The sequence below is a fragment of the Anolis carolinensis genome, chromosome 3, assembly GCF_035594765.1.
Source record: "Anolis carolinensis isolate JA03-04 chromosome 3, rAnoCar3.1.pri, whole genome shotgun sequence".
Taxonomy (NCBI): domain Eukaryota; kingdom Metazoa; phylum Chordata; class Lepidosauria; order Squamata; family Dactyloidae; genus Anolis; species Anolis carolinensis.
Window position 1 is genome coordinate 139,241,126 of NC_085843.1, and position 22,321 is coordinate 139,263,446.

The following is a 22,321-nucleotide window of genomic DNA, read 5'->3' on the forward strand; positions in this document are numbered from 1 at the left end:
CAATTTTCAACATCTGCTACGAACAAACAATGTGGCAGTGGAAGTTTCAGACTCACTACTGAACAGAGGCAGATGGACATCTAAGAGAGCGGTCCAGATATCTCTATCGCAAATTCTATCTGTGAGCTGGTCGGAAGTGAAGATCAGGACTACTGACTGGCTTCATAGAGATTATCAATCCCGGAACCGCTTCTCGTGTCTTCTTATTGGACTGGAAGACAGATTGTTAGTGGAGGATTTGTTCGCACTTGGGCCCAAATTACAACAGTGGGGCATCACTCTTAGAAGGGTATTAGTAGACCCATTGATCCGCCCTTTGGTCACCGGGCTGAAATCTGATACACAAGATTCAGTAATTTCCAACAATGGGGTTGAATGTTCGCCGGTGTTGGCCCCCCTCTCAGAGTTCCATTTCGAGACTCCCTCCCTAATTTCAAGTCCTGCCTGCTTCAACTCCCAATCCTGCCCACAAACGCTACCCTTGTTCAGTCCCCTCTCCATGTCAGATGACTCCATGTCAGATGACTCTTTCTCTCTCCTACCAGTGGAGATGGGCTCTTTCCCTAGACAAACAAATACATTTGGAGGCTCTCCATCTTTGGACAGCTGACTAATCCCTTCAGAAGGCAACCTCAATCAGCCAATCCACCAGGGGAAAGAGGGGTCACACGGGTGGGGCACCATCGAGGTGGTGTGGGGGAGGAGGAAGATCGGTCACTTGCTGCCCAGGGAGAAGCGCAACAGAGTTCTTGCGACCCTGGAGAGGAATAGGTGTGGTAGTCTCCAGGACAGACCCCCCGGTCTTAAGGTTCTGCTTTTGAACGCCAGATCCATCAACGGAAAGACAGTTGTCATTCAGGATTTGATCCTGGATGAGGGGGCGGATCTGGCATGCATCACCGAGACGTGGTTGGACGAGCTGGGTGGAGTGAATCTCACCCAGCTGTGTCCACCGGGTTTCGGGGTGCATCAGCAGGCCAGGGCTGGGGGGCGGGGAGGAGGAGTCACGGTGATCTTTCGGCAGTCCATCGCCCTGATCAGATGCGCCGTTCCGCAATCTTCGAGGTTCGAGTGTGTCTTCTTGAAGGTGGGAGCCCGAGACAGCTTGGGGATTCTGCTGGTGTACCGTCCACCCCACGACCCAGCAGTCTTTCTGTCTGAGCTAGCAGAAGTGGTCTCCAATTCGGCCCTGGTCTCCCAACAACTCATAGTTTTCGGAGACTTTAACATCCATGCCGAGACCACAGTGACAGGTGCAGCTCAGGATTTCATGGTTGCCATGACGACCATGAGGCTGACTCAAGTTATATCTGGGCCCACACATCAGGCAGGACACACGCTGGACTTTGTCTTTATTGTGGACGGTGGGACAGTCAGAGTGGAAGAGCAAAATATCCTTCCATTGTCATGGTCTGACCATCATCTGATCTGTTTAAGTTTCGCCGTGTCTTCTAACCTCCGCAGGGGTGGTGGACCCACTAAGATGGTCCGCCCCAGGAGGCTGATGGATCCGGATGGACTTCTGAGGTCTCTTGGGGATCTTCCTGTTCTGGAGACTGGCGAACCTGTCGATGTCCTGGCTGATCGCTATAATAGTGAGCTGGCTAGGGCACTTGACACGATCGCTCCCGAACGTCCCCTCTCGCTTCGTAGAGTCACGTCGACTCCTTGGTTCACTGAGGAGCTGGCTGTGATGAAGCGTGCGAGGAGGGGACTAGAGTGCATCTGGAGGAAATCTCAGGATGTGTCTGACCAAGCACGGGCTAAAGCCGCTATTAAGGCTTACTCCGTGGCTCTGCGAGCAGCCAGGAAAGCTTTCACGACTGCCCGCATAGCGTCTGCAGCCAACAGGCCATCGGAGTTGTTCCGAGTTGTTGGGGAGCTCCTGCGGCCTCCCGAGACCCAGGGGCTTCCTGATGACTTGGCAACTCGGTGCAGCGATTTCGCGCACCATTTTGCAGGCAAAGTTGCTCAGATACGCCGTGAGTTGGACTCCAGCTTAACTGTAGTTCCAGCGGAGGTAACCGAGGTACCTGTCTGTCCGATCTTGTGGGATTCTTTCCGGCTTGTTCTTCCTGATAACGTGGAGGGGATTCTTGGGTCTGTGAGGGCGACCACTTGCGCTCTGGATCCTTGTCCTTCTTGGCTGGTTAAGCTGGCCAAAGATGGGTTGTTGGATTGGTTTGTGGCTATTATAAATGCCTCCTTGGGTCAGGGGTCAGTTCCATCCTGCTTTAAGCAGGCAGTAGTAAAACCATTACTAAAAAAGACCTCTTTAGACCCATCTGTATGTAACAACTACAGACCAATTTCCAACCTCCCATTTTTGGGCAAGGTTCTGGAGCGGGTGGTTGCCACACAGCTCCAGGAGTTCCTCGATGACACTGATTTTCTGGACCGCTCGCAGTCTGGCTTCAGGCCTGGGCACAGTACCGAGACGGCTTTGGTCGCCTTGGTGGATGACCTCCGCAGGGAACTGGACAGGGGGAGTGTGACCCTGCTGGTTCTCTTGGACATCTCAGCGGCTTTCGATACCATCGACCATGGTATCCTTCTGGGGAGGCTCTCTGGGATGGGGCTCGGTGGCACGGTTCTGCTGTGGCTCCAGTCCTTCCTGGAGGGCCGTTCCCAGATGGTGAAGCTGGGGGACACCTGCTCGGACCCCTGGCCATTGACCTGTGGGGTCCCGCAAGGGTCTATTCTATCCCCCATGCTATTTAACATCTACATGAAACCGCTGGGAGAGGTCATCCGGAGTTTTGGAGGGTGTTGCCATCTCTACGCAGATGACACGCAAATCCACTACTCATTCCCATCTGACTCCAAGGAAGCCCCTCGGATGCTGAACCAGTGCCTGGCCGCTGTGGCGGACTGGATGAGGAGGAACAAGCTGAGGATCAATCCTGACAAGATAGAGGCCCTCCTGGTCAGTCGCGCGTCGGATCGGGGTATTGGGTGGCAACCTGTGCTGGACGGGGTCGTACTCCCCCTGAAATCACAGGTCCGCAGTTTGGGGGTCCTCCTGGACTCAGCGCTGACGCTTGAGGCGCAGGTGTCGGCGGTGGCCGGGAGGGCCTTCGCACAACTCAAACTTGTGCGCCAACTGCGACCATACCTCGTGAAGTCTGACTTGACCACGGTGGTGCATGCCTTGGTTACCTCTAGACTGGACTACTGTAATGCACTCTACGTGGGGCTTCCCTTGAAGACGGCCCGGAAACTACAATTGGTCCAGCGCTCGGCTGCCAGGTTAATTACGGGGGCGAGTTACAGGGAGAGATCTACTCCCCTGTTCAAGGAGCTCCACTGGCTGCCTTTTATTTTCCGGTCCCAATTCAAGGTGTATACCATCACATATAAAGCCCTAAACGGTTTGGGACCCACCTACCTTCGTGACCGTATCTCCTACCACAAGCCTACACGATCCCTTCGCTCATCAGGGGAAGCTCTCCTGTCCCCACTCCCGATATCCCAGACCCGCCTTGTGGGAACAAGGGAGAGGGCCTTTTCTGCTGTGGCCCCCCGATTGTGGAATTCTCTGCCCGCGGAGATTAGGCAAGCCCCCACACTAGCAGCCTTCAAGAAAGACTTGAAAACATGGCTCTTTCGCTGCGCTTTTGGAGAGTAACCATTTTATATTTCTTTTCCGTTGCTCCCCCTAATATCTAACCTCCAGAATACCCCACTCCCTTATGACCCTGTTCGCTGTGGTTTTTATTTTTATGTCTTTCTCACCCCGAGTTTTAACTTAATGTTCATGTGGTCTGCCCTTGTTTTTATTGTCTCCTTGTTTTATTTTGTAATGGATATTATTTATTGTATTGTTTCCTGTATTGTGGTGTGCTGTTCTTTTATATGCTGTTTACATTGTATTGTTTTGGGCGTGGCCCCATGTAAGCCGCCCCGAGTCCCCATTGGGGAGATGGTGGCGGGGTATAAATAAAGTTTTATTATTATTATTATTATTATTATTATTATTATTATTATTATTATATATTCCAGTTCAAAACATATAATGTGGGATTTTATTCAGCTGTGTGGAAGGGGCTCCAATTCAAAGCAGATATTGTGGATTATCTGCCTTGATAGTCTGGGTTATATGGCTATGTGGAAAGGCCCAAAGTCAATTTCCAAAAATAAATGGGAAACATGAAATGCTTGTCAATCTTTTCAAGATAAAATAGTCACATGCTCATTCTTCCAGTAGATGATAGGGAGAGAGAAAAATATCCCTCCCCTGAAATTTTGGAGCAAAATCTGCCTCCAATTTTAATTTTTGGAAAGACATTGTGCTCTCTGTATCCATTGGGATTTGGTGCCAGGATCCTAGTACATATTTATTTATTTATTAGCGACATTTATATCCCGCCCATCTCATCCCGAAGGGGACTCAGGGCGGTTTACAAGTTATTGGTAGTACATACAATACATTACATTACTGGTACAGCACAACATAAGCATCATACACCACCACACTGCACTACACCACCACGCTGCAACACCACTAGCAATACCACATGCAACACACAATACACAATTATAATAGTGTATTACTATCACTATCACACTGTAACAAATTACAATGTCACCATCAATACCACATGTACATACAATATATCACATCACTAGCACAACACAATATCAACAATATACAATATTATATAGTCATAATGACACAGGAGACATGGTGGAATAATGTCTTCCTGGCCCCCCGGTTCTTCACTCACATACCACAATCCATGAATGCTCAAGTCCCATTATATACAATTGCATAGCAAAAGGATGTCCGTTGTTAAAATGGCAAAACCAAGATTTGCCTTTTGGAATTTTTTGAAAACTAGTTTCTCTCTAGGTAATAATAATAATAATAATAATAATAATAATAATAATAATAATAATAATAATAATAATTTTTACCCGCCTCTCCTTGTGGCTTGAGGCCACATCACCATAAAACATTACATAAAATGCACATATTAAAATGTATTTCTATGAAGTACAAATATTAAAATACACAGAATAAAGGATTCAAATACAGCAAACACAAGACATGAGTTTAAAATTCATAATAATATCAAGTTTAATTTGCCCATATGAAAAAAATCAGCACAAAAAGGCGACTTTTCTATATTCTGTTTGTCGGTCTTTCACTTCCAACATCTACATCCACCTCTTTTATGTCATTAAGAGATTAGTGAAATACTTCAATTAGTCTAATATATAACCAAAACAGCTGCAAGGAAAACTGTTGATATTCAATGCATACATTTCACATTTTATTTTGTATCATTTTCTTTTTCTTTTTACTTCCTTTCTACTTGCATATTTGCACTCTACATTTTAGCCACAGCTTAAAAATGCTTTTCACGGTGACTGCCTGAAACTGCAAACCATAGACAACTGCTGATATTCTACAAGAAAAGTTACGTTCTTGCTTTCCACTGGAAGTCACTCTTCACTGCAATCCATGGATTTATCCAGATTTAAGTATGAGGCAATATGGCAGATGGCATCCTTGCTTTTATTAATTTTTTTTGGCATCTAAAATTAATTCTTTTTGGCATCTAACAGAATCTGCAAGCACTTCTTCCTAGGAATAAAAATAATATCATAATAAATTAAATAACAATTTGCTGCCCTTTCATGTTACCCAGAATCAGTTGCCAAGGCACACTTCTTGAGTATAATCAACTGTATGCGTAATGGTGAGGCCAACTCTGATTTCTTTCCATATGTATATAATTTTTAAAAGCAGTACATTGCAATTACCCTTCTTCTAACCTTCCCTGTTTCTTTTTCCGACATAGTTCAATGCATAGTCACCTTGTACATAGTGAAATCAATCACATTTCATACTCTATTATTCCACAGCTTTAAATGAGAAGATGTTGGATCTTATGTAGAAAGATGATAGCAGATAAATAAGAGTCCCTAATTACTGGGAACCATGATGCCAGGAGAAGGAGCACCTAATAACTTCAGTTAAATATCAGGCTATTTCGAAGATGAAACGGGCTCTCTTGGCCAGGATGCATTAGACTGTTTAGATCCCATGGGACAAAAAAGCACCCTCAAGTATTTAAGAAACTAACAAAAACAAAAGTTCAATACAGACAACCCTCCATATTCATGGATTCTGCACCCACAGATTCAATTACACAAAGCTTGAAAATACCCCCCCCCCCCAATCCAAAAAGCTCACCTTGATTTTGGCATTTTATATAAGGACAGCATTTTGTTGTGCCATTGTATAAAATGGAGTTTGACTATCCACAGATTTTGGTATCTAAAGGAGTTCCTGGAACCAAATTCCACCAGATACCAAGGTCCCACTTCTACAATTGTGCACAATGGAATCTCAATCGAAATCCAATATAGTAGTTATGAATGTTATGTATTCATGTTTCCCTCCATAGCCCCTAGTTCAGTGAGCCATGTAAGGGCCATGAAAGTCCCTCAATTCCTCAGTTCTGGGCAGCAGCCACAGCAATCAACAGAGGCCTGTTTCCTTGTCAATTTGGACGCAGTCGGCCAACATCTCCATTCCCTCTTATTCAAGCGACCTCCAGCATGAAGGAGAATTATGACTGGGGTCCTGCTTCTAACTGTTGCACCAGAGATTGTTCATGGAAATGGGTGGTAACATCAGTCAACTGCTTCCTGAGTGATAGGGGAGCAAAACCCCATCGATCGCAGCAGCTGCTTTCTATAAGTGGGAATCGGGAGCACTGGATCGGGATTTGTAGCAAACAAACAAATAAAATACAGCAATAAAATAATAAAAATGTCCCTGTGGTGTCCCAAATAAAATTTTTCAAATAGGTGTTGTGATCCATACATTGTTCACTAGTCCATATTTTCAGCTTTTAATTTCAGTCTGCGCTCCCTCTCTATAGTCCCCCTCGGGGTAACGTGAAGCTAGCATGAAAAACAGAAAGCTTTAAAATTTTAAAAAATCCCTTTCCCCAAACTATAGACAACTGCATAAGGACCTTAGACAAGAGGCTAAGGAACACTCTATTGTTTTAACTGAGCTGTTTTAAATAGCTCCTTCTCTTTTAAAATTGCATTTTATTTTTTATTCATAACTTATTTGTAAATTGTAACTATTTTGTTTCTGTTCTGTATGATTTCAATGAGAGCCAGCTTGATGTAGTGATCTGAGTTTTGGACTAAGATGCTGGATGACCACAACTCGAATTTCTGCTTGGCCATGGAAGCTCTCTAGGTGCCTTTTGAGTAAGTCACATTTTCTCATCTTCAAATGGCAGAACTTCTCTGAACAAATTCTGCCAAGAAAAATCTATGATAGGGTCGATTTAGTGATGCCATGGGTCAAAAATTACTTGAAGGCACAAACAACAATAATGTTGTTAAGTGCATTGTTCTTTTACATTGTCAGCAGCTATGGGTCCCAAATATGGAAGGAATGCAAGATATGAATAAATACTAATACAGATTGAACACGCCTTATCCAAAACGCTTGGGACCAGAAGTGTTCTATTATTATTAATTTTTGGATTATAGAATACTTAATAAGATATCTTGGAGATGGGATACAAGTCTAAACCCAAAATTAATTGATACATATTTCATATACACCTTATGCACATAATTTGAAAATTATTTTATATAAGATATATATATACACACACACACACACACACACACACACAGAGTGTTCCCTCACTACTTCACGGTTCACTTTTCGCAGATTTGCTGTTTCGCAGATTTTCAACAAGCTCTAAAAGACTATTATAAATAATAAAAAAATTACAATTTACAGCCTAAAGAGAAGCCAAAGGGAGAGAAAAGGAGCCTAAGCAGTAACGGGAGGAGGAGGAGGAGGAGGAGGAGGAGAAGGCGATTTATCAACACACGATTGGTTGATAAAGACTTAAAATAGTGTATAACTACTAAAATAATGTCTAAATATTAAAATAAATATAGTTTCCCTACTTCGCGGATTTTCACTTATTGCGGGTGATCCTGGAACCTAACCCCAGCGATAAGTGAGGGAACACTGTGTGTGTGTGTATATATGTGTGTGTGTATTCAAACATCTGAAAACAAAGGTGATGACAATTATGGATTTTTTTCAGAATTCTGGATAAGAGATGCTCATTGTGTAATAAATAGTTGCAGGATGTCATCAGATGCATGAAATCATTAAAAGAAGAGGAGGAGAAGGAGGAAGAGTAGCAGAAGCTGTCGAGGAGGAGGAGCAGGAGGAGGAAAAAGGAGGAAGAAGGGAAGGAGGAAGAAGAAGGAGGAGGAAGAGGAGGTGAAACAGCAACAATCGAGGAGGAGGAAGAAGAAGGTGGAGGAACAGCAGCAGCAGCCAAGGAAGAGGAGGAGGAAAAGGAGATAACAGTGCCCACCCCAATGGAGGTAAAGGTAAAGGAAAAGGTTTTCCCCTGACATTGTCTAGTCGTGTCCGACTCTGGGGGTTGGGCCTCATCTCCATTATAAGCCGAAGAGCAGCATTGTCTGTAGACACCTCCAAGGTCATGTGGCTGGTATGACTGCATGGAGCACAGTTGCCTTCCTGCTGGGGCAGAACCTATTGATCTACTCACAATTTACATGTTTTTGAACTGCTAGGTTGGCAGAAGCTGGGGTTAACAGCTAACAGCAGATTCAAGCTTCCTCATCCTCTCCTTCTCTAAGTCTCTTCCTCCTCCTCCTTCTCTTCCTATTACTCCTCTTCTACCCCATGCATCTGTTGACATGTCACATTTCCTCCTGCGAGTCTAACAACTGCTGGACTTGAAGGAGTTGAGGGGATTCTGGCTTAGGCTTTGGCTCCCACTCAAAGGCTCAGCCTGTCACTAGTTTGCCTCTGGGTGCATCTATACTGTAGAATTAAGGCAGTTTGACACCACCTGAGCTTCCATGGCTCAATGCTATGGAATCCTGGAAGTTGCAGTTTGGAGAGGCAACTGCATTCCTTGGCAATGAAGCAGCAGATTTTATAAAACTGCAGCCCCTAAGATTCAATAGCATTAAACTATGGTAGTTCCACTAGTATCAAATTGTATTAATTCCACAGTGTTGAGGAACTACAAATCTGTCTGCCTAATCTTAGAAAGGATACGATTGGATTGAAGTTTCTATCATTCCTGGCCTAGAAGCTGTCAGAGGTCTCCCCAACCCCAGAATGTGGGACATAAGAGAAAAAGTAAATTACTTTGCCCTGTCCAAACTATGCTATGTTCTGCACACTAGTTGGGATAAACATTGCAGGGTGATTATTTCTTCTTCTTCTTCTTCTTCTTCTTCTTCTTCTTCTTCTTCTTCTTCTTCTTCTTCTTCTTCTTCTTCTTCTTCTTCTTCTTCTCCGTACAGCCCTGCCACATGCACAATGGAGGACCTCCTTCCAATGACACTAAAGGCACTCCAAATGGACAGCTTCTGGTCAAAAGGAATTTAGCACAATGCTAAATTTTTAACTTTGTGGTTTTTCTATACATTATAACCATATTCTCAATTTGCTGCAGACACGATAAATAAATAAATAAATAAATAACTTGAGCATCCCTGGTCCGGAATGTTGAAAATCCTCCAAAATTGCCCACCTTTGCTTTCTAATGGTTCAGCATCCCCAAACTATGTTTTCATGCAAAAATATTAAAATATTTCTATATAATTACCTCCAGGTAATGAAAGATAAATTCCATGTTATAATATTTTATCATCTATATAAGATGCAAAATCCCAAACATTTCTGCTCCCAGCCATTTCAGACAAAGAATACTTATTATTATTACTTAGTTATATACTGAGTTATATACTTAGTTATATCCTCTTCCTTGGCTGCTGTTGCTGTTCCTCAATGTACATAGAGCTGGGAAAGACCACAAGGGCAATCCAATCCAACCCCCTACTGTGTAGAAGGAATATGCAATCAAAGCACCCTCAACAGATGGCCATCCAGACTCTTCTTTAAAAATATCCAGAGGAGACTCCTAGTTTCCAGAGTAGCAGAAAACAAGCTTGGTCCCTGTCAATGTGACATCCTTTCAATGGCTATCATCTATCCTCTCAGCTTTCTTTTCTCTATGGCACTTTACAATTAAAACAACCAAAGCAGTGGGCAAAATCTAAAGATAAATGTGTACACACATACACAGGGGGAAGGAAGGAATAACAAAATATGGAATGCTGAAATACAATTGAGATAAACTTCAGAATACAATATAACATAAAGCAAGCTGACCAATATATATAATCAAAAATAGGCAAGATTCTAAAACAATGTTAAACTAAAATTCTAAAAATAAATCCTTTTGTAGTCTGTAAAATAGAATCTAATAGCAATTTTATTCTGCATTCATCCATTTGCATGATGTTAGTAATGCTAATGGTGCTGAAATGTGCACTTTCCCAAGGCAAAATAATAGGCTGAATGTATGTGTTCTGCATCCTTAAGAGAAAAGCTCAAAGTCCCAACATGAGCAGGCAATGCACACAATCTGACATAAAGATTTTCATTTTTGTGATAGAATGTGGTTGTTGCATCAAGAGCAGACAATTAAAATACTTTATTAGACATCATTGATCCTTGTCTATTCTACAAATTTCATTTAGACTACAATTGTCTGGTGCTGAAATGATTTCTGGACTCTCCGTCTGCATGCCATTTTCTCTCCATGATGTGTTGTGTTGCCTTGGCTGAGCTTCCTGAATAATTTCTGTGTGGTTCTTCTCGACCTGTTCCCCTTTTGTAATGTGTTCTGTGCTCGTGTTTTGAGCTTCTGTGAAGAAACCTTGGGTTATGTGCGTATGGTGGGTATTGTGTTCAGTCATGTAGCCCTTATGTATGTGTTGCCATGGAGTGAGCAGGCTGCAATCTTTCCTCCCTTGGTGTTTTGAATTGCTTTGCAAGGTGGCTTTCTGATGAGACCTGTGTCAGAGATTTGAGTTAGCAGTCATGTTGACATAGTGGCTAAGAGTGTAGGATGTGTATGCCAGTAGAGCCTGAATAATATATGTGAAGTGCTTTGGCTTCTTGCAAACACATTAGAAAGGCTATTTTTTTCCTCGTTCTGTGAGCAAAGTCCTTGGAACAAGGATAAGATGTGACGAACGTCACATCTCTCCATCCAGCTTCATCACATCCCCTGCTCAAACCTAATTTTGAGCTTGCATGGCACAGTTGTGCTGTTTCTACCCTTTCTCCTTGCTGACATGAATGATGGTTACCATGACTAAACTGTTAAGGGCACTGCATTGAGACAGAAGCACACCTGCAAGCCTGTGCGGTATGTTCCTCCTTTGAATGAGAGGTAAGCAATAAGATGCTTAACATGGTGATAATAATGGAAAGTGCTGTCGTTTCTCCCGTTCCATCTCTTCCTTGCACATAGGTGTAGAGCAGTCACCCAGAACACAGTGTCCCTGAGATGTTATTAGACTATAGTTCCTATTATTACTCATTATTGGTCATGTTGGTCAGGGCTATGGGAGTTGTAATCCAATACTATCTGGCAGGCACCATGTTTGAAACAGGTTGGTGCACACTGGGGTTTTTTTTCCCCAGAAGCACCCTTTTTTATATGACTGTTGTTAATGTGAGACAGAATGTGAAAGGAGAAGAAGTAAATTCTGAATGGTGTTGGGTTGCCAGTAGAATTATATAGAAAATGAAGTACATGCCTAAACTGTACAAGTGGAAGTGCTGATTTCGATTATGAACATCTCCTATGAAGAAATGGGGCCATGTTGATAGGATCAGGCTTGGTTCTTAATGGCTGAGAGTCAACAGGAACATGTTTAGCTCATACCCATGGAATCATTGAGTGCACCCTTCATGCTCTGTCATGTAAGAGAGTACATACCATTAACTCCTAAGGAGAAACTCTTACTTTGCTTTTTGTTACTTTTTTTTTTGGTCTACAGCTCCCAGAATTCCCCCTCCCCAACATGTTTGTTTGCCATGTTGGCTCAGAAATCCTGAGAATGATCGTTCACGAAGTCACTGTTAGGCTCTGGTTTCATAACCATGATCATGATCGGAAAGACAACTAAATCTACCTGTTGCTGCAATGCATCCTGGGCGACCCTGCCAACCTTGATGGGAAACAGACAGGAGCATTAGAAGAAAGGGATTAGGAGAGATTTAGTTCATCATCATTGAGCTAAACCACTTTTATTCAATGTCATTTAAGTTAGAAAGGGAAGGATAGCAATGCTCAAGTGTATTGAAGTTTAGGTTTATTGCATTCATTGCCAAAGTTTCAGTTTAAAAGCCTACACTAAAGCCATTACAGAATTGAAGGTGAAAATACCTTCTGTGATTTTATGCCTCCCACCTCTTTGATACCATGTTAACCTTGAGAGAGAAGAAAACAACAGCAGAAATGGTTGAAAACCCCATTTCTCACCCCCACCACCCAAACCCCGTTCCTTTCTTTTTCTTTCTGTATTTTTATTAGGTTTCTCTCCTTCTCTTCCACATGATTCCATTAAATGTCTCAGGGGGAAGAGCTTCAGAGTTAAGCTTTCTGTGACAGATAGGACACCTCTATGCAGTGTCTGTCTGGTGGACAAAACAGGAGAATCACCTGGATGCAAAGGGCCCTTTTGTGCTGCACTTCCCACTTGCTGGCTTAAAATCAATCTTTGAATGAATTAAACAACTGTACCATAATTGTGAATTAAATCAACAAAAGCCATTTGCTTTTTCAGTGGCTCTGATCTGCTCACATACAAATTGGAATTTCTCCGCACGAAGGGACTTTCAAAGATCTAGGAGCAGGGTTGTTTTTAAAGACCCAGGCTATGAATAATGTGAAACTTGTTGGCTAGTTATAATTGCCTCTCATTTAACTAATTAATAACTTATCTGATATCTGAGGGTGCATCTACACTGTAGAATTAATGCAGTTTGTGACCACTCTAACTGTCATGAGTCCATGCTATGAAATCCTGGAATTCACAGTTTGGTGAAGCACCAAGCCTCTTTGGCAGGAAGGGTTCAATACCTTGTATTGCGTCATGGCAGTTAAAGTGGTGTCAAACTGCATTAACTCTACAGTGCAGATGCCCCCTTAGTCACAGAATCAGGTAAATCCTGAAATTATAATTTGGGTAACACAGTTACAGTGAAGTTAATTATATTAGCATTCCCTTTTTCATTTAAAAACAGCTCCTTTTTAAAAAGTACTTCATTCCTTTTTTTGACAAGATGCAATGGATCTAAGCATGTAGAGTACGTGGATGTTCTACCCACGGTGCAGCTGTGGGGTGGGATGGGAATGAAGGCATCATCCCCAAAGAAGATTTCCCTATGTAATTTTCCTTAATCTCCAAATTTCTATCATTTGCAACAAGAACTTAAAATAATTCACTCCTAAAAAATCTAGAAATTGCTGCATTTTTCTTCCCTCGGGAACTTTACCCCCCTTTTTTGGCTACCTAAACTGCCATTTCAAATGCTGAACTAAAATTATAAGTTACTGCAATGTTAGAAATTTGGGGAACTGAAGAAAGTTTTCATTGAGGGATGTAGTATTCTCACTGGGGGTCAATTCCTCCCTGCAATAGTTAAACCTCTGGGCCTTCCTAAACTACGCAGCTGTCATAATGATAGCTGTCATAAAGAAGATACCTATTTTTTACTCCTGCCATTTAGTCCATTCAGGGCCGGCCCCACCATAGAGGCCACGTGAGGCGGCCGCCTCGGGCGCAGGTCCCCGGGGGGCACCGTCAGGCTTCCCCCGCCCCTGCGGGGGGGTGCTTTTCCCCACCCCCTGCGCGGCGCCGGCGGCGGGGGGGGGGCGCTTTTCTCCACCCCCGCTTAATATTTTAAATTATCTCCGGCCGGCCCTGAATTGTATCTGTTTTCAAAAGTTCCATTGCGCTGGGTGGATTTTCTTTACTCCCTTGAACGTTTTAAGCCCCACTGAACTTAACAAGGCTTACTTCTGAGTAGGAACACAAGGACCTGGAGTGGCACCAGAAAAGAAGAAAGCAAAGAGGGCTGAAAAGAAAAGCCTTGTGAACAAGCCAATGTTATGGCATAGTAGATACACAGCTGAAGGAAAGGAGCCCCGTGTCTTTTTCCTTTTGGGATAATCTCTTCCATAAAGGAGAAAGAGGAAGGCTGGGGATAGGAGCTTAGTACACGAACTGACTGTAGGGAGAGTCGACAGGAGATAGCCCGTAAGCTGATTAGAAAAGAAGGGGGCAGAGTTGAGAGTCAAGAGTCTGGGCTTAGAAGAAGTTGGCAAGGCCTCCAGACTTTCTCCAAAGACGTTTAATAAGAAGAGCATGTGGGCAGAGCAACTGATGGACCGCGCTGCAGCCCTCTTTTGAAAACAACAACAAATAAACTTTAGTTCATTGTGAAGAACTGTGAATGTAGTTTGCGCCATTCTGTATAATCCAGGGGAATGTGTTTATTCAAAGTGAAGCCCCTGCACTGATTTGTTTTCATGCTGGGTGTGCCACACATGTTTACCACACGAGTTGGCAAGGTGCAGTTGCTCTTTCTTCCTCCACATAAAGGCAGCAACTTGACAAATGTTATTTTGTGTGTGAAGAGTGCTTTGCCACAATTTAATTTGCTCTTTATAGCCAGAGAGAACATTATTTTTCCAATCACCTCTGTTGGGCTCATTTAAACCCTGATGTCAGAGAGACATGATTATGCTGAATGTGAAGGCAAACTTTCTAATAGCTCAGAATGACTCACTTCCAAGTCCTTCATATCTGCTGGCACGAATCTAATGCTTTATCTTTGAAAATGTGTTTCTTCTATTGGTGTTACTGTCTGCAAAATACCTGGGTGGCAAGATGCAAACAACATGGGAACTACTAAAAGGTAGTAAATGGACCAAAGCACTTGGAAAGTTTCATGGCTGAACCAGTTGAAGGCACCATCCCAGCAGTTCCCATTTAGTGTGCCAAATCCTGTGGCATGATGAAACTACCAATGTGCTGCAAGAAAGACACCATTTGATAATTAAAGGCTACTTCTAGAGGAAAAGAGTAACGAGCCCACATGGAGTGAGATGGGCAATGTGTTAAACCTTGCTTGTTTATTGGAAGTGGTTACTAATTGGGTACCTTTTTTTAAAAATAGGAGCCCCGGTGGCAAAGTGTGTTAAAGCACTGAGCTGCTGAACTTGCAGACCGAAAGGTCCCAGGTTCAAATCCCGGGAGCGGAGTGAGCGCCCGCTGTTAGCTCCAGCTTCTGCCAACCTAGCAGTTCGAAAACATGCCAATATGAGTAGATCAATAGGTACCGCTCTGGCGGGAAGGTAACGACACTCCATGCAGTCATGCCGGCCACATGACCTTGGAGGTGTCTACGGACAACGCCGGCTCTTCGGCTTAGAAATGGAGGTGAGCACCAACCCCCAGAGTCAGACATGACTGGATTTAATGTCAGGGGAAACCTTTATCTTACCTTACCTTTTTTTGCCCTTTGTGGAAATCTCAGAAGCATTCGAATCAGGTGCTATCTCAAATCTAATACTATCCAGAACCAGGCAAATAAATGGAAATGTGTGTCATTAGAATGTGAATTGTGAATAGAATGTGGATTGTGCTCCATATACAGGGAGTCCCCAAGTTACAAACAAAATCGGTTCAGTAGGTTTGCTCTTAAGTTAAATTCGTATGTAAGTCAGAACAGGTATATTTTTAAGCATAACTCCAGTCACACGTGTGCGCACACACACATACACATACATTCACACAGACATATACATGCATGCTTTGGGTATCCCCGTGGTGTTTGTTTTGCTGTCTCTGCCCCTGTTTGGAAGATTTCACCTCACTTTCTGTCCTTGTGGTTACTGAATTTTGAAAAATTTGGCTTGCTGTGGAAATAAGGATTGGTGATAAAGCTTCAGTTGAGACACCTTTTTACCATAACTTTTTCAGCAGTGAATTTCCCTTCCTAGGGCTAGATTTCTCTTGCTTCCTGTTATCTCACCCCTGTTCCTAAATATGAGTTGTTTGTAAGTTGGATGATTGTAACGCGGGGATTGCCTATACTGGAAACAATGATCTACACCAGCAAGCTTTAAACAAGATTCTGTATAAAAGTGTGGTGTTTCAGACCAAGAGCATTCTTGCATGGAGCAGGTAAATTGCAGTTGGATCTGAATATTGCATATTGTGTTGGGGCTTACCGTATATTTATTTATACAGTAGAGTCTCGCTTATCCAACCTTCACTTATCCAACATTCTGGATTATCCAATGCATTCTGCCTTTTAGTAGTCAGTGTTTTTGTAGTCAATATTTTCAATACATTGCAATGTTTTGGTGCTAAATTTGTAAGTAATTACTACATAACGTTACCATGTATTGAATTGCCTTTTCTGTTGATTTGTTGTAAAACATGATGTTTTGGTGCTTAATTTGTGAAATCATTATGTAATTCAATTTTTAATAGGCTTTTCCTTAATCCCTCCTTATTATTCAACATTTTCGCTTATCCAAGGTTCTGCTGGCCCATTTATATTGGATAAGTGAGACTCTACTGTATATTTATTGCAAGCATTTATATCCTGCCCTTCTCACACCCGAGGGGAGACTCAGGGCAGCTTACAACAAGGTACAAAACAAAGTATATAAAAACAATTGCAATTGAAACAATAACAATGATTAAAACAACCATATAAATATACATTCAGAAACACATTCTGAGTCATAATCCAGATCTGTCAGTTATTCACCATAAATTTATTTTTACAGTTAATGTTGCATCTATTGCTCAAAAACCTGGTCCCATAACCAAGTTTTAAGCATAACATTGTTGTTCTTCTGTTGTTCCACAAGAGGCCATTTAAATTATTTTATTTACTAAGACAAAAAATCATTTATTGGTATCCTTTCCCACTTCTGTCATGCTATTATTTTCTGTGTTTAAGTTCAGTTGCATGGTTATGCCAGTTTTGGGTTGCCAGTGTATGTGTTTAGATTGAAGAGACAGCCCCTTTCTGAAGTCTCTGTTGCTACAATGGTACAAAGACATGGTATGGTATCACCGCATTCTCACCCCTCTCTCACTTCCCCCCATGTTGCTATAGGATCGGGGTATATAGCATTGGGTTAGAAGAAGAACACAAGAGAAAGTGGACAGACGTTACTGACTTTGACTTTCTGCTTGCCTCTTTCCATGTAGGGATAATGCTTGAGCTTCCTTTCACAACGACATTACTCCAAAACATGAGAAGGAGAAGGAGGAGAGGTGGAGAAGACTTCTCTGGGGGGAGGGGGGGCTCAACTGGTTTTTGGTTGGCCATGTATTCAGATGGGAAGTCACTTGCTTGTGCTCTCCCCTCCCACCTTTTCTGACACTTTTCTGGAAAGAAATAATGAAAGGGGCAAGGACAGTGTTGAAGGAGGTAGTGGGTTGGCAGTCTTGTGCAGTGACGTTTGGTGCTCATGGATGCTGTAATCTTGGAAAGGTTCTGAATATGGACAATCCCAACTGCTTATCATTTTACAGACAATGCAATTGTAGCAGAAGCTCATACAATAAAGGCCTAACAGGGTGGCCACACATGATGCCATTTTGTCTTCAGGCAAAAGCCCTCCTTAGCTGTTCTGCCAAGGTGAGCTGAAGTGCAATTTGAGTGACTTTACATAATAAGAAGCCATTAAAATGTTATCAGCAACATCTGTTCCACCCATTAAGAAATAGCTCATGCATACAGGAGCATTTTTAGTGAGTCAAGAGCTAAAGTGATGCGGCATAGACTTTTCCCAATGCACTTATCTTTGCCTTATTTTCTCAGTCAAAGGTTTCTTGTGTTCATTTTCCTATCTTTGTGTATATCTAGATAGAGGCATCTCTGGAATATAATTAAACAAATCAGAGTTTCTGGGCTTGGTGTGGCTAAAACTATTAAATGATGCTTTTTAAAGTTTCATTGACCTTGATGGGATTAATTTAACCATCATGGAGTGCAATCAAAGCTTGTGTCAAAAAGATAAAAAATAGGAACTTTCACAAAAAATATTAAATAATTAGTATTGGAAAAGGTAGATGAGAGTCTTTGACAGGTCCCATAAGAATCAAGGATTGTATTGATATCAGCCATAGAAATCCACCAGGTGGAGTTGACTGAGTTACACACCCTCGGCCCTAGAAAAACTCTGTGAATGATTCACATTAGGGCCACCATAATTCAGAAATGACTTAACAGCACACATGAAAACATGCACAGCATTGTATGAATACCGAAATCCTGTTGCTAGGTCCTGATCAGTGGGGATTTACCTACATGTTGAGTCACCATTCAATAGGCAGTTATGTTTCTTTTGATGAGCACAGCAATCCTATACTCATGTTATATCAGGGCTGGAGGTATGATGCTGCTATGGTGATGGACTGATGACCATGTTCTAGACTCCCTTATTCTTTACTTGGAAACAAATTCTACCTGGAAAATTCTAAAATGCCAGAAAAATGGTAAACCAATCATTTTCCTAGAAACTCTACCAGCTCAAGCCAGATGTTATCCCATTACGGTGCCCATGTTCCACATAAACACAGAGGGAACCAATCTACATTGTCAGAACTAGACCTGCAGGTCTGTTATATTCCAATAGATATTCATGAAACACAGAGCTTCAAACAGAAGCAGCAAACACAGCCAAAGAGACTGTGATCAGCAGTGTTCTGCTGAAGTGCACTCTCTCTCATGCACACATGCAGGCACACAAAGGTATTGTGAGGATGACTGGTTCAAATCCTCCCCAAAAACAAATATTTTGACTTCTCCATCAGCACTTCAAAGAAGACAAATGTGTGCTAGGTAACATCATTATATATAGAAGCTCCGTAGCATGCTCTAAAGTGCATGCTCACATTCACAAAGAATTTTTGATTTTATGTTCAGTGTTTATTACTTTTGCCCTGCTTTTCTTAAAGCCTCTCTGATAGCTTTAGTTGCAGTAAACATCACAAAACCATAGCAGGTATAGAAGTGATGGAATCTGCAAAGGGTTTTGACAGATATCATCAGAAAGCATGGTTTACTGCAAACTTTGAAAAGTCCTAGAAGTAGGACATATCGCTGAGGGAACACACAATTGAATGCTTTTATGCTTTGAGTATGGCTTATTCAAAGCAGATAATCCACATTATCTACTTTGAACTGGAATATGTGAGTCTACACTGCGATATGATCTAGTTCAAAGCAGATAATTTGGATTTTATATGGCAGTGTAGAAGGGGCCTTACTCAGATTTACCAATAAAGAGGGAATATTTCATACATACAACTGACATGGAAATTCTAGGAAGACAATGGAAGGAGACAAGGGAAAATGAGGAAGAGCATATCTATGGTCCCTTCCACACTGCCACTATATCCTAGGATTTGATCCCAGATTATCTGCTTATCCCAGATTATTTTGCAGTGGAGACACATATAATCCAGTTCAAAGCAGACAATCTGGGATCAGATCCTGGAATACAGGGCAGCATAGAAGGGGCCTAAGAAGCAGCCTAATAGTATGTTCATATAATGGAAAATGTTATTTTTATTGTTGTTGTTGCATATAACCCTGTGTGCCTAGTAGGCAGAGGAGGAAGTTTATACAATCCTTCCGTCCATCCATCAGTGGTAGAGGCATTAGAGAGCAAATAAAGAGTATGCAACTGAGGCTTCATAATGTGCTTGCTAACCCTAGTTAAAATGCTAACTGTAAGCAGCTCTATGAAGGTAACAGTTTAATAAAATGGAATCCTAAAACATGATAAAATTATGCACAACGTATAAGCCAATATGAGGATTTCTTTGTTTTCAACTAATTAGCTTATTGTCTAAATAGCCTAGCGTAGCAAAAATTAACATAATTCATTTTAGTCAAATATACTAATGTTCAATTTGCAGTGTCCCTTTTCAGCTTTACTATCATTCAAAGCAGCTTGCTGTGCAAAACAATGACAGGATGCTGTGATGGAGGAATGGTTTGCCTTGAATGGGCTATTCAGAATATTTAGGATGAACTGCAGAGATTTAGTTTTAAAACAATAGCAGAAACAAAACATCTAAATACAGAACACCATATCCAAGGCCCCATTTACACTTCCATATAAATTACAGATTGTCTGCTTTGAACTTGATTATAATGCAGTGTAGACTCACACTGAGCCTCCGGTGGCTCTGTGTTAAAGCGCTGAGCTGTTGAACTTGCAGACCAAAAGGTCCCAGGTTCAAACCTGGGGAGTGGAGTGAGCGCCTGTTGTTAGCTCCAGCTCCTGCCAACCTAGCAGTTCGAAACCATGCCAATGTGAGTAGATCATTAGGTATCGCTCCGGCGGGAAGGTAACAGCGCTCCATGCAGTCATGCCGGCCACATGACCTTAGAGGTGTCTACGGACAACACTGGCTCTTTGGCTTAGAAATGGAGATGGGCACCAACCCTAGAGTCGGATACGACTGGACTTAACGTCAGGGGAAACCTTTACCTTTACCTTTACCTAGACTCATATAATTCAGTTCAAAGCAGATAATGTGAATTATCTGTTTTGATAATCTAGATTATATGGCAGTGTAGATCCAGCCTTAGAATCCTGGAGATAGCAGACATATTAAAACATTTCATCAGGTCAAACAAACATTAATTTTACCTCCTCCTTTAAATTAAAGAGGAGATAAAAATGGAGGAGGAAGAACTAAGAACAATGGATGACTTATTTATGCTTGATCACTTAAGTCACCGTAATGGGTGGTACAAGGAAGCAGATAAAATGTATGCATGATTTCACATACATAAGGGAGTTCTTTCATGAAAAACTGAACCCCCTTCCACACAGCTGTATAAAATCCACATTGATAATGTGGACTATCTGATTTGATAATCTGGATTATATGGCAATGTAGACGGGATCTCGGGCCCCTTCCACACAGCCATATAACCCAGAATATCAAGGCAGATGATAATCCACAAGATCTGCTTTAAACTGGATTATATGAGTCTACACTACCATATAATTCAGTTCCAAACAGATAATGTGGATTTTGTTTAGCATTGTAGAAGGGGCCTACGTGGTATACTTTCACCAGAATGTGTTTGTTCAAAAGAGTTCACTATTACAGTAGAGTCTCACTTATCCAAGCCTCTCTTATCCAAGCCTCTGGATAATCCAAGCCATTTTGTAGTCAATGTTTTCAATATATCATGATATTTTGGTGCTAAATTTGTAAATACAGTAATTACAACATAATATTACAACATAATATTACTGCGTATTGAACTACTTTTTCTGTCAAATTTGTTGTATAACATGATGTTTTGGTGCTTAATTTGTAAAATCATAACCTAATTTGATGTTTAATAGGCTTTTCCTTAATCCCTCCTTATTATCCAAGATATTCGCTTATCCAAGCTTTTGCTGGCCCGTTTAGCTTGGATAAGTGAGACTCTACTGTATCTGTGATTTTTGCTAATAGTGTTAAGTTTCAGAACATTTCCCCTACAGATACCAGGACAGATATGTGTATGTGTAATACTGTAATATCTGTCTTATTTATTTTCATAACTGAGCAGAGGAGATGAGAAATCATCAGTCCAACATCATTTGGGATTCAATTTGTGTCTGGTAGCTTGCATTATTGTTGTTGAGTCTTCATGGTAATGTGTTAGGAGCAAAGACCACTCATAGATAAGCCTCATCTCTGAATTTTCAGTGGGGGTGGTTCTACATACACATATAATGCAGCTTGGAATTGGCATGAAAACACCATAGGGATGGAGCCCTTCCAAGAATCTTCACAGAAGTTCATCCTGGTATACTCTCAAATGTCCCTTGGTAATATATTTTTAAAACACTTGTATTAAATACACACGTCTGTGAAATCCTCCAGATGGGGCAAACATGTCAGGAAGCCATGGTGTTTGTTCCAGTAGTTCTGATCCAAATGTTTCTGCTGTCTTGAACCAATCGCATTGAGGCAGGGAAGTGTTCGGCAGAGTAGAGCTCAGTCATACTCAGTTTTGAAATGAAAGGAAGAGTTTCCCTACCTTCATCACGCTGTTAAATCTATCTGTGTTATTCAATATTCTTTCAGTATTCTTTCAGTACAGTTCTCATCACACTGCAGTCCATCATCCCTCCTCAGTTGTTTCCTCCTCTGTAGTGTAGGAAAAAAACTTTACTCTCTTTGAAATCTCAGCTATTATGTGTCTTCAATTCCAGAAGCAAAGAAGCAGGCAGGCAGGGAGGGAGGGAGGGAGGGAGGGAGGGAAAGCGGCAATCCACACTCCCCCCCCCCCCCAAACAGAAAACTATGACTTCCAGGACTGCATAGTATGGAGCTATGGTATTTAAAGTAAGGTCCAGCTGCC

At 41.9% G+C, this 22,321-nt stretch overlaps 1 protein-coding gene across 1 annotated transcript in view; it reads left to right on the top strand.

The window, feature by feature from the left end:
• The first annotated feature begins 1,349 nt into the window (after positions 1-1,349).
• Positions 1,350-22,321, top strand: part of mbnl2 (muscleblind like splicing regulator 2) — a 135,963-nt gene continuing 114,991 nt past the window's right edge. The window contains exons 1-2 of the transcript XR_010004392.1: positions 1,350-7,239; positions 8,140-11,288. The gene's annotated coding sequence lies outside the window, so the exon portion shown is untranslated. The remainder of the gene's footprint in view (positions 7,240-8,139; positions 11,289-22,321) is intronic.